The sequence below is a fragment of the Lissotriton helveticus genome, chromosome 2_1 (assembly GCF_964261635.1).
Source record: "Lissotriton helveticus chromosome 2_1, aLisHel1.1, whole genome shotgun sequence".
Lineage (NCBI taxonomy): Eukaryota > Metazoa > Chordata > Amphibia > Caudata > Salamandridae > Lissotriton > Lissotriton helveticus.
Genome location: NC_136059.1, coordinates 1037584663 through 1037594623, shown reverse-complemented (window position 1 = coordinate 1037594623; position 9961 = coordinate 1037584663). Strand labels below are relative to the sequence as shown.

General features: G+C 44.4%; 1 long non-coding RNA gene across 3 annotated transcripts in view; it reads right to left on the bottom strand.

Annotated features, from left to right (window-relative positions):
• Positions 1–1262: 1262 nt before the first annotated feature.
• Positions 1263–9961, bottom strand: part of LOC144819584 (uncharacterized) — a 353768-nt gene continuing 345069 nt past the window's right edge. For all 3 annotated transcript variants that reach the window (XR_013607454.1, XR_013607453.1, XR_013607455.1), the window contains one exon: positions 1263–1448. This is a non-coding gene — a long non-coding RNA (uncharacterized LOC144819584). The remainder of the gene's footprint in view (positions 1449–9961) is intronic.

Below are 9961 nucleotides of genomic sequence, written 5' to 3'. Positions count from 1 at the left end.
GTTTATATAAAGCGTGAACAACAGGGGCGCCAGAATGCAGCCCTGCCGTACCCCCCGCTCTACAGGCCATGCATCGGTCAGACTTCCATTCTCGTTGTAGCGGACTGCTGCACTGGTATTCTCGTGGATTTCTGCTAGGAAGGATATTAATACAGGATCCAGCCCCATGTCACACACGGAAGTCCATATTTTTTGTCGATTTACAAGATCGAACGCAGTCGACAGATCCATAAATGCTAGGTGTATATCCCCCTGCTTTGCGACTGTATATTTCCCTATGACAAGATGTAAATTTAGACATTGGCTAGCAGTACCTCTTCCTTTTCTAAACCCATACTGCAGGTCCGAGACAACATTATTCTCTTCCAACCAGTCTGACAATCGGTTTAAAACAGCTTTTCCCATAATTTTCGCAGCTGAGTCTAAGAGTGAGATCAGCCGATAACATGCCGGATCTTCCCTCGAGCCCTTCTTGAAAATTGGAACAATAACTGCTCTACCCCAGGAAACTGGTAGGCCAGCATTAACAGCTGCATTAAAAACAGAAGTTAAAATCTTTGCCCAATAATTTGGGTCCGCCTTGTACAGGTCCGCAGGGACCCCATCCGGGCCTGGAGCTGTCCCATTTGCAGTAGACTCAATTGCCTCTAATATTTCCTCCTCTGTGAAAATGATTTTCCCAGCTTGTATATTCACCCCACTAGATGTAACGGAAGGTGTGGTTATCTCAGCATAAAGACCACTAAAATGCTCCACCCATTTTTCTGGGGCAATGAGGCAGTCCTTGTTTGTATTATCTGTCTCATTAAACAATGGACTGTTTATCACTTTCCAAAATTGAGTGCTGCTTTTTAGAACACTCGATTTGGTTAGTACTCCCCATGCCATATTTTTTACCTCTTTCTTTCTCTGTTTGGTGGCATTTTTATAGTCCCTTCTAGCTACAGCAATCCTATGTGGGTCCCCATCAGACTCTTTCAGAGCCTCTAACAGAGCTACATGCGTGCTACTGCAAGCCTGATCAAACCAACTTTCCAATTTTTTCTTTCTGTGTTTGCTTTTCCTACTTAGCTTTTCTGCTACATGAGTTGTTATACGATTAAAAGCACCCAGAATTTCAATTGGGTCTGAATTTACTCCTGTACATACATTCAGTTCCTCCACATTACACCTATACAGATCCTCTAAAAAATGACCATTCTCCAATTAGCATGCAGAGAGAATCTTGATTTCATTAAAGACAACGGAGGCTGACATTATGCAATAACTTTTATTGCTGCCCAAGATATGCAGCCCTTTAAAGTGTAACAATTACATCATAAACAAAACATTCCACAGAGCAAGACAAGTGCCATAGCAACCAAGTAACTTCCTCTTAGAGCTGCGAAGGAAAGGGCTGTAGTTTCAAGATCTTCCATCAAAATAAAAGATTTATAAAGAAGCCGAATCTGAAAAGGAAAAAAGCAAAAGGAGTAAAACTTGTCTTGGAAGGTAGAAAAGAATAAATGCAAAAGACATATTAATCAAACAATCAAAGATATATAAGATATATTAAATAAAACATCCACCAGGGAGTGGTGGGAGGGATAATGTCAGCCTCCGTTGTCTTTAATGAAATCAAGATTCTCTCTGCACGCTAATTGGAGAATCGTCATTTCATTACAAGACCGGAGGCTACATTATGCAAGTTCAAAGCTTCTCAATGCAACATTGCTTACATGTTCGACAGGTTTAAGGTAAAATTTAACAAACGTTGAGGCATTAGACCAATCTGCTGCTTTCAGGATATCAGAAAGGGATCCCCCACCCCAAAATACTTTGCTCGCCATGGTGCCACGAGAGGAGTGTGCGCCAAACTTAGATAAATCTATTCCAGCCTCAAACATAACAGTCCTTACCCACCTGGCAATTGTCGCGGAAGAGACCGCCTTATAAGGTTTGATAAAAGAAATTAACAATTGATTCTCATTACAAGGTCTAAAAATACTCATTTTCTGATCATATGCTTTCATACAACTTACGACACACAGTTTTGGAGAATCTAAAAAATAAGGGTAAAATATGTTCTCAGACATGGTCTTGGTTCTCTTCCATATCTCGAATAATACTCCATCAGAAGAATAAAATCTATTACATATTTCTAAAGCTTTAACATCAGATACTCTCCTGAAAGAGTTTAATGGACAACTGTTTTCTTGTAAGGAAACAATTGTCCGGCCAGGATGAAAAAAGGTCAAAAATAACATTAACGTTCCACATGGAACTATATTTGGGTTTAGGAGGACGTTTCAGACTTATACCTTTCATTACCCTACGAATCAAAGGATCGATACCAATAGAAAAGTTGTTTAACAAGGAATGACCTGCAGAAATTGCTGATCTGTAGCAATTAACTGTTCTATAACAAAGGCCTGAATTAAAAAGGTCCTCTAAAAAGTTAGCAACATCCACTACAGGTGCCTCCACGGAATCCAAATTCCGTTCCATGCACCAACTACACCATCTTTTCCAAGCACTGGTATATCTTCTCCTTGTTCCGGGAGCCCATGATTCATCCAAAAGGCTCTTAGCCTGCCCTGAAAGGCCTGAGTATCTTGTAGAACCCCTGAAATCTTCCAGACAAGAAGGTTCATGTTTCCTTCCAAGAGAAGAGGATGAAAGTCTCCTTCTAGACCCAGAAGGAGATCCAAATTCCCTGGAATAAAAGGAGGAACTTCCATCGCCAATTCCAACACACCTGGGAACCAAATTTGGGAATTCCAAAAGGGAGTAATCAGAACAACCCGGCATCGTTCTGAACGAACTTTCAGAAGAACTCTCTGGATTAGAGCGAAAGGAGGGAAGGCATAACAACTGAGAGTGTTCCAAGGTTGGAGAAGAGCGTCCTCTGCCAATGCAAATGGGTCTGGTCTCCAACTGAAATAACGATCTATTTTAAAGGTGAGTCTGCTGGCAAAGAGATCTACTTCGAATGGACCCCATAAGTCCCGAATTTTCTTGAAAATCAGAGGATGCAACTTCCAATCGCTTGCGTCTCTCAGGAACCTTGAGTTCCAATCTGCCCTGTTATTTAGATGGCCCAGAAGGAATTCTGCTCTCAACGTAATTTTCTGGTTCCAGCAGAAATACCAAATTTTCTTGGCTAGATCTGCCAATAGAATAGACTTCGCTCCTCCCAAACGGTTGATGTAGGAGGCGGCTGTAAAATTGTATAATTTGATCAAGACTACACTGTTCTTTAAAATTGATTTGAAACTCATAAGAGCATTCAGGCTCGCCATCATCTCTAAACAATTTATGTGTAAAGATAGTTCCTCTTGGGACCATTTTCCACCTGTTTCCAAATTTCCCAATCTGGCACCTCAGCCAAAATTGCTCGCGTCGGATTCCAAAATGTGGTCCGGCGTATTCCCGAATATGGCTTTTCCATTCCAACTGTCTAGGTTGTTCCGCCACCAAAGAAGATCGGCTCGAGCTTCCGGAGATAAGGGAATGTGGTCTGAATACCAAAGACCTTTCTTCAGGCCCGTGGATTTCAACCTCTGAAGGGCTCTGTAGTGAAGCGGTCCTGGAGAGATCGCTTGGATGGATGACGACAAGAGACCCACTACTCTTGCTAATTCCCTTAAACTCACTAAATCTTTTGATAAAACATAGGAGACCTCCTTCTTTATTTTTGCCAATTTCTTTAAAGGAAGTTGGAGTTGGGCCAAGGACGTGTTTACTTGAAAACCTAGAAATTCTAGATTTTGCGAAGGAGTCATGACTGATTTTTCTACATTGATAATGAAGCCTAAAGACTCCAGAAGATCCACAGTCCACCTCATATGGAGAAGGAGTTCCTCCTGATTCTGGGACATTAATAAGATATCGTCTAGATATATAATCAAACGAACTCCTCTTCTCCTTAGAGATGCAACAACCGGTCTCAGTATCTTGGTGAAACACCAAGGAGCTGAAGAAAGGCCAAAAGGAAGACATCGAAATTGGTAGGTTACACCTTTCCATACAAACCTCAGATATTTTTGAGATTCCGTATCCATAGGGATAGTAAAGTAAGCGTCTTTCAGGTCTAGCTTTATGAGCCAATCTTTCTCCTGGAGAATATCTCTCAAAAGATGGATACCTTCCATCTTGAAGTGTCTGTACACAAGGAAGGAGTTCAAAAGCCTTAGATTTATTACGGGACGCCAATCTTTGTCTTTTTTCTTTACCAGAAAAATTGTGCTCACAAAGCCGGGGCCAGCCTTGGATACAATGAAAATTGCCCCTTTTTCCAGCATTTGACGAACCTCCTCGTCTACTAGGGCTGATTGATCTTGGTCTAAAATTAATTCTCTGGGGGGTGAGGTCTGGTGAGGAGTAGAAAAAAAATCTATTTTGAAACCTTTCACTGTTTCTAGAACCCATGCATCGTTTGTTATTGATAGCCAGTTTTGGCTGAAGGAAGCAAGTCTTCCCCCTACCTTTGGGAGGAAAGAACCAAAAGGAGAGGTTTTTACCTTGATGATTTCCTTGACTTTGGAATTTGGCACGGTTGTTTCCACCTCCTCGATTGCGGTAGTTGCGTCCTCTCTGAGGGAAAAAGGAATTGTTCCCTCTGAAGTATCTTCCACGTTGGTTCTGATAAAAGGACCTGTTGTATCCTTGGCTGACAGATGGCCCTCCTCTGTCAGCCCTTCCAAAAATGTGTCTACCTCCAAACATCCTTCTCATGTTACTTTGAGCTCTGCTAAAAGCAGAGAAGGTAGATACGTATTTACCAAGAAGCTTAATAAAAGAATCTCAGAAGAGGAGTCCATTAGGGTCTCCTTCGACTTCTTTATTAGCTAGGTCCCCCAACTTGGGGTTCATTCGAATCAAGATTCCTCTACGTCTTTCAGATGTGAGGCTAGCTTTGGCATTACCAAGGAGGCATAAGGCACGTTGACGCCAACCTCTCAAGAGTTCGGTATAAACCGGAGTACCATTAATAGAGGATTCCTCCGCAAGATCTAGAATTCTCGCTAGAGGACCTAACGTGTCTAACAGTTTATCTTGACACTGTTTAAGACAGCGTTCAATACCTTTACGAGGGACTCTCCCAGTTTTAAAAAGAAAGGTCAATAACTCAGGATCTAGTATAGGTGTCAAGCCTGCTTTATTGTCGAGGTAGGGTCTAGGGCATTCCGATTTCATTAGGTTCCGTGAGTCTCTCTCAAGGGGTTTCCTGATCCAAAGTTTAATAAATTTGGCTACGTGGTCAAGGGGCCACCAATCAGAACCTCTAGGGTGAGTAATATTCGAAGGGTTAAACATCTCCACCCCAGAGGGATCTTTAATAGAGCATGAGGTGGAGGGTTGGATCAAATCATCACCCAATAAATCATCAAGTTTTTCTGAAGGATCAAAAATGTACTCATCAGCAACAAAATCATCAGTAGGGGACAAATATTCGTCATCATCAAGAAGGTTGACGTCTCTAGTGCCGCAAAGGACACCATGTCTAGTTGTGCCCTGTAGGACACCTGTAGTCTTTGCGCCATTGAGGACGCCCGATCTATTTGTGCCGCTTGGGACACCTTGCTCATTTGTACCGCGAGGGTTACCAGTATTTTCAAGATGCTTGGTCTTTCTTAAGACCTTGCCGCCTTTTGAGGGAAGAGGCTCTTCCCCATCTGAAGAAGCTGAGTCCTCTTGAGGAATTTTTCTCTGTCTTTTTGATAATGCCGCCTCAACTGCCTCCTTTAGGGAGGATTTAAGTTGTTTTTCAAGAAGGCTCATCAGGGAATTCTCGGTGAGAGGGGCCTCACAAGCTTCATTAATTTTTTCGGCCATTGAAAGTATATTCCAAATGAAAAAGATAAAAATATATATATATACCTTAAAAGGTGAGATTTGTCGATAGGTAAGCTTTCAATAAAAGCTTAAATATAAAATACCTATAATTCGGTAATTCACGAAGGAAAAACGAGTGTTTTTCAATGCGCGACCGTTAAGTGAAAAGATGCAGCTCTGCGCTGTGCGTTGGCAAGGAAACGCACAGCGCGAGCTGTCAAAGCCTCGAATTTCCGCCCTTAACAGGCTCAAATTTGCGCAATGAAGGTCATCGACCCGCTCATTTTTGCAAGCGGGTCACAGAACTTGCGCGTCGTTGGTCCCTCAGCCGCTCATCTCTGTGAGAGGGTCATTAAGGAGCCGGAAGAAGCGTCAGAGTTGCTCGAACGCTCGTGCTCCGAAGTGCGGCTTACCGGTAAGCGTTCTGGTTATTATTTTTCAATAGATGCCCCAAAAAAGCAATACTCACCACGGAGGGGATAAGAGGCATACAAAAAGTTTCAATTACATACAGAAGCCGAAAAAAGTTGAAGTCAAGGGGAGAGTCAGAACTCGATAACACAATAAGGGCAAAGATATATAAAATAAAAAACACCCTCCGCGCAATCAAAACGCAGCGGATAGTAAAGAGAGGGTAGAAGAGATGTAAGGAAAGATCCAACCATAAATTGGAAGGATTAAGAATTCACTAAGTAAATTTACCCGAAAGGGGTAGTACAAAAAAGATTTAAAACATTTGTAACAGTCGCAGTGAATAGGTTACTTACCTAAACAAGGTAAATCTGAAGAATAAATTGTTAGATCAAAAAATTAGCATATAAAATAGTTACAATAGGGGAGAAAGGAAGAAAGTATACTTAACTCTCCATGAGCAGTGAATAATCCATAGGGGTAACCGCTTCCCACCTTATTCTCCTCCCCTGACATATGGAAACTATATTAGAATTTTTAATAGGAGCCAGCGCATTTTCCCCTTTAAAAGCCCTGGTATTGATATCCAAACTAAGGGGATTATGATCACGAAATCCATTTTGTATTACACTGAACGAACCTATGCTATCCATCAGAGATATAGTCCACAATGGACTGGTGACCTTGACCAACAAAAGTCGGGACAGGACACAAAACGTCCCCTTGTGATAGGGCAACCAAATAAAACTCAGATAAAAGACTCTCAAGATACATCCCGCTTCTGGTGTGCTCAAAATGAGTACCACCCCATGGGTCAACTTCATAATCAACATTCTGCAGACATTTAAGGGGACAAACATGACTATTAAAATCGCCAAGAATTATAAGATTATAATGTACCTCGTTACCCGTATTATAATCCTCCAGAAATACTGACAGTGCTCTCAAATGTTCCATTTCATCAGTCCTGGTGAAGGGATTATAAAAGTTTACCACCAGAAATTTGGGCAAGTCTTCACCCTCCAATCTGACTGCCAAAATATTTGGGGAGCTTGACACCACTAACTCAGCTCTATACAGTAATTTAAGGCTAAAAAATAGCAACAGCCCCCCCCCCCTGGATCTCCCCATTGGTGACGGTATTGCAAATTTTTTAAATGATTGGTAACCGTCCAGATGATAACCTTCTTCGGAGTCCCAGGTTTCCTGCAGTGCAATTATATGAAAAGGAGATAGCGTAGCCTCCCAGTTTCGGTCCCCCCTTTTTGAGTGCAACTCCGCAATGTTCCAAGATAGAAACGCAATCTTATTCTTATTCAAGCTGGCTCTATACTTCTTAGAGTTACAAGCTTCAACAACCCCCCAATTTAATGTCGCTGAGTTAGTAACTCCATACACCTCTGTGGACCTTAAGGTCTGAACGGCCATTTCATCAAAAGACCCGTCTCCTACAAAATGCACCTCATGGTTAGCTCTTTCAGGAACCACCTCATTTGGTTGAGAAATTTGAAATCTATCAGGAGAGAGAGTAGTCTTGTCTATCATTTGGGTGCGAAATCGATCATGAAAATCCAGTTCTGTGGATGAGCGCAGTTTACGATCATCAACCGAGCTGGTTGATCCTGGGTCTAGGGTCTCCGCAGCACAGAGTCAATCATTCGTATTTAAGCCACTTAATGCCTCATACCTATTAGTCAGCTCAATGGGCCCAGCAAGGGGAGCTAACTGAGTAATTTCCTTGCATTCCCCATACCCTTCGAAATTTTTGGGGGGATAGAAAAAACCCAAGGGAAGAACATTAACATAATCAGGATTTATCCTATGTGAGCCTGCCTGCTTCAGAATATGGTCAACCAATTAAGAACTCATAAACAAGAGGAAGATGGCCGAGTTAGGCAGGCTTTATCAAGGTAAGAGGAACAACCACACAGAAAGGATTAGCTTCCAGCTTACCAGAAAGGAGTGAGTCATGAAAATGGCATTTATGGCTCTGTGTTTGGCCAGTGCACAGATGGGTATAGACAGGCTTGCATTTACAAGCTAGTGGCGCATCCACTGTGTGTCTGTGCCAGTATGTGAATAAATGGCCATTAAGCCAAGGTCACTGTTGTGGCATGTGTGGTGGTTGGGGCATATTCCTTCAATCAATCAATCAATTAAATTATTTGTAAAGTGCACTACATACCCACAAGGGTCTCAAGGCGCTGGGGGGGGGGGGCGCTACTGATTGAACAGCCAGGTCTTAAGTATCCTCCTGAAGGTCAGCAGGTCTTGGGTCTGTTGTAGGCTCAGCGGGAGGGTGTTCCTTGTCTTGGCGGCGAGGTGGGAGAAGAATCTCCACCGGTGGTTGTTCATCGGATGCATGGGATGTTGGCGAGTGAGAGGTCGGCGGAGTGTAGCTGGCGGTTAGGGATGTAGAAGGAGAGCCGTCTGTTGAGGTAGGCTGGGCCGGTCTTGTGGAGTGCCTTGTGTACGTGGGTGAGGAGCTTGAAGGATATCCTCTTCTTGACGGGGAGCCAGTGCAGGCTTCTCATGTGGGGGATGATGTGGCCGTGGCAAGGTATGTCGAGGATCAGTTGTGCCGAGGCGTTTTGGATGTGTTGTAGTCGTTTGATGAGCTTGGTCAGGGCTCTCGCGTAGTCGAGTCTGCTGCTGACGAGGACCTGGGTGACTGTCTTTCTTGTATCTGTTGGGATCCATCTGTAGATCTTGCGGACCGTGCGGAGGGTGTTGAAGCAGGAGGAGGAGACGGCGTTGACTTGCTTGGTCATTGAGAGTGTAGAGCCGAGGATGATTCCCAGGTTGCGTGCATGGTCGGTGGGTGTTGGGGCTGACCCCAGTGCCGTCGGCCACCAGGAGTCGTCCCAGGCTGAAGGGTTGGAGCCGAGGATGAGGACCTCCGTCTTGTCCAAGTTCAGCTTCAGACGGCTGGTCTTCATCCAGTCTCCGACGGCCTTCATTCCTTCGTGGAGGTTGGCTTTGGCGGTGATGTCCTTGGTGAGGGAGAGGATAAGCTGAGTGTCGTCAGTGTAGGAGATTATGTTGAGGTTGTGCGGGCTACGTGTGTGAGCGGGGCCGTGTAAATGTTGAACAGCGTCGGGCTGACGGAGGATCCCTGGGGTACGCCGCACATGATCTCTTAGGCTTTGGAACAGAATGGAGGGAGGCGGACGCTGTGGGTTCTGCCGGAGAGGAAGTAGGTGGTCCAATCCAGAGCCTTGTCTCGGATCCCTACAGCATGGAGGCGTGCGCGTAGTGTACAGTGGCAGACGGTATCGAAGGCGGCAGAGAGGTCAAGGAGGATGAGTGCTGCAGTCTCACCATTGTCCAGTAGGGTCCTGATGTCATGGTTGGCGGCGATGAGGGCAGTCTCTGTGCTGTGGTTGCTGCGGAACCCTGACTGGGAATGGTCCAGGAATCTGTTTTCTTCGAGGTATCAGGTTAGCTATCTGTTGACGGTTTTCTCGATGACCTTGGCCGGGAAGGGGAGCAGAGAGATGGGCCGGAAGTTCTTGAAGTCTCTTGGGTCTGCCTTAGGTTTTTTGAGTAGGGCTTTGATCTCGGCATGTTTCCAGATCTCTGGGAAGGTCGGGGTTTCCAGGGAGAGATTGATGACGTTGCGCAGGTGGGGTGCGATGGAGCTACTTGCTCTGTTGAAGACGTGGTGCTGATGGAGAGCCGGAGTGGATAGTGCGCATGGTCTTGATGGTGTCAACGATGCTAACGCTGTCCC